This window comes from Saccopteryx leptura, chromosome 3 (assembly GCF_036850995.1).
Source record: "Saccopteryx leptura isolate mSacLep1 chromosome 3, mSacLep1_pri_phased_curated, whole genome shotgun sequence".
Taxonomy (NCBI): Eukaryota; Metazoa; Chordata; class Mammalia; order Chiroptera; family Emballonuridae; genus Saccopteryx; species Saccopteryx leptura.
Window position 1 is genome coordinate 81,056,824 of NC_089505.1, and position 4,343 is coordinate 81,061,166.

At 48.3% G+C, this 4,343-nt stretch overlaps 1 pseudogene; it reads right to left on the reverse strand.

Moving 5' to 3' along the window:
• Nucleotides 1-1,292: 1,292 nt before the first annotated feature.
• LOC136397472 (DET1- and DDB1-associated protein 1 pseudogene) lies at nt 1,293-2,268 on the reverse strand (annotated as a pseudogene).
• Nucleotides 2,269-4,343: the final 2,075 nt, after the last annotated feature.

Genomic DNA, 4,343 nt, shown 5'->3' on the forward strand with positions numbered 1-4,343 from the left:
GTTATCCTCTGCGCCACCACAGGTCAGGCATAATATACAATAGTTGACATTCTATATATTGCTACAATGTACAACCTTGCCAATCTCTCCTTCTACAGGAGTCTGTCTTTCTGTAAGATCTGTACCTAGAGATAACAAGGGTAGCTAGTATATGCTGTTACCAAGTCAACCGAGAGAATGATAAAAATAACTCCAGAGGGAGGGAGGTGGACAGCACCACGAGACATCAGCCCAAGACACGTATAATCCGTATGATAGACCAGCAAGCAGAGCTGCTGGGATGGGTGGACACGCAGTGGTAGGAAAAGGACAAAACCACCAGCTGAACTAAAGATGGCTGTGTCTTCTCAATAAACCTTTCCATGCGAGTTTCCCTGTCCATAGGAAGGCTGTGTGGGTCCCAAGAGTCAGGTGTGTGCACATTCTCGTCCGGCATTCCCATTCCAGGTGGGCTACACCATAGTTGAGCTCCCAAGCCCTACCAAGTCACTTTGGCATAATTGTGAAGTGGCTTTGAAATCATCTTCCAGTACCCTAAAAAATGTTTTTGAAATACTATAAGATAGCCTTGGTTGGGTAGCTCGGTTGGTCAGAGTGTTGTCCTGATATGCCAAGGTTGTGGGTTCAAGTGCTGGTCGGGGCACATACAAGAATCAAGCAATGAGCCCCAGCCATTTGGCTTACTGGTAGAGCATTGTCCCAGCGTGTGGATCTCTCGGGTTTGATTCCCGGCCAGGGCACACAGAAGTGCCCATCTGTTTCTCCACCCACCCCCTCTTCTATTCTCTCTCTCTCTCTTCCCCTTCTGCAGCCAACACTCCATTGAACAAAGTTGGCCCGGGCACAGAGGATGGCTCCATGGCCTCGGCCTCAGGTGCTAGAATGGCTCCAGTTGCTGTGGAGCAATGCCCCCTGGTAGGCATACCGGGTGGATCCTGGTGGGGCACATGCAAGAGTCTGTCTGACTGCCTCCCTGCTTCTCACTTCAGAAAAAAAAAGATTCAAGCAGTGAATGCATAAATAAGTAGAACAACAAATGTTTCTATCTAAAAAAAATACTTTGATGTAATTAAAGTAACTCCATGACAGATTCAAAACTTCTAGAATAACAAAAAATTCTGAAAATAGTAATTGACAAGTTGTGAATCCAGCAGGTGAATGCACAGTACAATCTACAAATGATTAATAGGATTGTACCCCTAAAACCTATATAATTGTATTAACCAATGGCACACCAATAAATTCAACAAAAATGTAAAAGAATATTTTTATGCTCTTTTTTTTTTTTCAAGTAGGAAAGATCCTTTTATTGGGGTGGACATGGAGCACGCACCAGTCCATGATAAAATGACTTAAGAGAAAGATCCAGAAGGGCTGACTTCTCCCCATTGTGCATTCTCACAGCAGGGTCCAGGCACAGAATAGGTCCCGGTGGAACTGGAGTCAAGGCCAAGTCTTTAAGGCCAGACCAGGGAGAAAGGCCCCACCCCGTCAACCAGCTGCAACAGGGCGCATCTCTAGACAGCTGTAGACACACTCTGGTTCTCCAGAGGACTGGGGAGCAGAAGGAGGGGATCTGGGATGGGGTGGTGAATAACAATGTTTTTTTAAGAAGCATCTACCAACATCACACTACTGGGTCTGATGTCCCCTTTAACCATCGCTCAGTACATTTTACAGCATAAATAAAGACTCGAGGAAAATAAATACATCGGCTCCTATGAGGTTGGAAGTGGTGTGCATGGCGGGGTGTGGGCAAGCGGGCCGGCAGGGTGGGCGGGCAGGGTGCTTGCAACACAGTAGGTGGGTGAGGAGCAGACAAGACAGGAGGCACCTATGGGGGAGCATAAGTCTTAAGTGTCCTCATGCATGTCTGGGCTGTCGGTCCGTGCGACCTTGCGAGGGGGTGCTGAACTCTCGCCTTCGAGGTCCACTTGCTCCTGGTCTCTCTTCTTGGCAGCGTTCTTTTTGTCCCATTGCTGATGCAGGTAGCGCAAAAAGATGTTTGTTTTTTCTGTCACAATGATCTGTTCAGATGGGTACTCCCGCGTGGGTAGGTAGACTGAGGGGCGTCGATTCGAGGCTTTACACACAGAGTCGGCATGAAATCGACTAAAATTGCTTTTGTTGTAGACAGGCAATCCTTTCAAAAAATCTGCCATCTTCTGCTTCCTCCGTCGCCGCCTCAGCTGCCGCCTCAGCCGCCGCCGCCGCCACCACAGCCGCCTTCTTAGCCGCCGCCGCACAGTAACTTCCAGCTACGATACAGCGCACCTCTTATGCTCTTTTTTAAAGAGGCAATGAAGAAATTTTGGGATCGTCTTGGATTTGGGGTTAACAAAATTATGGTTGGTCAGATTATCGGAGATCACATGCTCCCATTTTTTTTTTCTTTTCTTTTTTTTCTTTTTCTGAAGCTGGAAACGGGGAGAGACAGTCAGACAGACTCCCGCATGTGCCCGACCGGGATCCACCCTGCACGCCCACCAGGGGCGACGCTCTGCCCCTCTGGGGCGTCGCTCTGCGGTGACCAGAGCCACTCTAGCGCCTGGGGCAGAGGCCAAGGAGCCATCCCCAGCGCCCGGGCCATCTTTGCTCCAATGGAGCCTTGGCTGTGGGAGGGGAAGAGAGAGACAGAGAGGAAGGAGGGGGTGGGGGTGGAGAAGCAAATGGGCGCTTCTCCTATGTGCCCTGGCCGGGAATCGAACCTGGGTCCCCCGCACGCCAGGCTGACGCTCTACCGCTGAGCCAACTGGCCAGGGCTCCCATTTTAATGACAATAACCTAAAATCAAGCAGCAGATAACATGGCAATGAAGGCGGATCTAAACCTTCGACTGTTTTTCTTAAATCTCTACCTTGATACATTTTTCTAAATGAGTTCATATACCTGCCCCGTGCTGTTTCAGCCTGTGCCTACAAAGAACAACAGAGGTGCAAAAAAGGAGGAAAGGAATGAAATATTCATTTCAAGGACTGTGGTTTCACTTATATTTACTATGAGGGTGCAGGGGTGGGTAGAAGGCTCGCGGCATCCAATGCACTGGAAGTTCTCATTGGCTCTTGTAGGGCACGTTGGCTCTTACAACAAAAGAGTTGCATCCAGAAGGCCAGTTATTTGACTTACTGTTTCTAATCTGCTGCAAAGATCATCTCTCAGGGTCTGTTTTTAAATCGGGAAAGAAGGGGTATCTTCTACCTATAGCGGGGCTTGGAGGATAATGGGGACCCACCATGAAAATGTTTTATAAGCTATGAAATGCAAAATAAACTGTCTTCTTAAGACTAACCCCGATAGCTTTTGCTTAAGTCAAGAGTACAAGACAGACTTTTGGGGCCCTGGCAGGTTGGCTCAGTGGTAGAGCGTCAGCACAGCGTGTGGAAGTCCTAGGTTCAATTCCCAGTCAGGACACACAGGAGAAGCGCCCATCTGTTTCTCCACTCCCTCTCTCCATCCCCCTTCTCTCTCTCTCTCTCTCTCTCTCTCTCTCTCTCTCTCTCTTTTTCTCCTGCAGCCATGGCTCAATTGGTTCGAGCACATCAGCTCAGGTGCTAAAAATAGCTCGGTTGTGAGCACTGGCGCCAGATGGGGGTTGCCAGGTGGATCCTGGTTGGGGTGCGTGTGGGAGTCTGTCTCTCTGCCTCCCCTCCTCTCACTTGGAAAAGAAGAAAAAAAAAAAGACAGAATTTTAATGCTAGGGCAAGGGAGAGAAAATTACAGTTCAATAAACTATTTCTCACATACAACTAACTCCATGCATGACATCACAGATCTCACACTGTATCCTGGATGGGATTCCCTGCTCCTTGGTGTTTTTGGGTGGCTAAGATGTGTTTCAGCTGCCACACAGCCTCAGGTCAGTCACAGGTAAAAGTGAAAGCCACAGTTGGGCACATCTGCACATTTGGAGTGGTTCTGGGGATCCGTTTGGCTCCTTTCATTGCAGTATGATCATTAGGGGATTATAATTACATCTGTTACCACCTCTCAATCCACAAACAGTGAAGTTTTGGGTTTCCTCCAAGTATTTTTTTTATATCTTTTGGTTTATTGAATCTTTGTGAGACACCCCCAAGAATTAGAAACATGACACAAAGGAAAACAAAAAATACGTAAAGCCAACATAAGCTCTCAGGGCCAAAGACCGTATTAGATTAGGATGGTAGGGAGTGGCTATTTAATGTGCTGCCTCTACTGCACATTGTGGGAGAACGAGAGAGGTTACAGCCGTTTGTCCTACAGACAGTGATCCCTGAACAACAACACATCAGGGAGGACCTCCTGGTGGTGGTGCTCCGAGAACCTTCCGTGGGACATGGGTGGCACACAGGTCTTGGGTCACC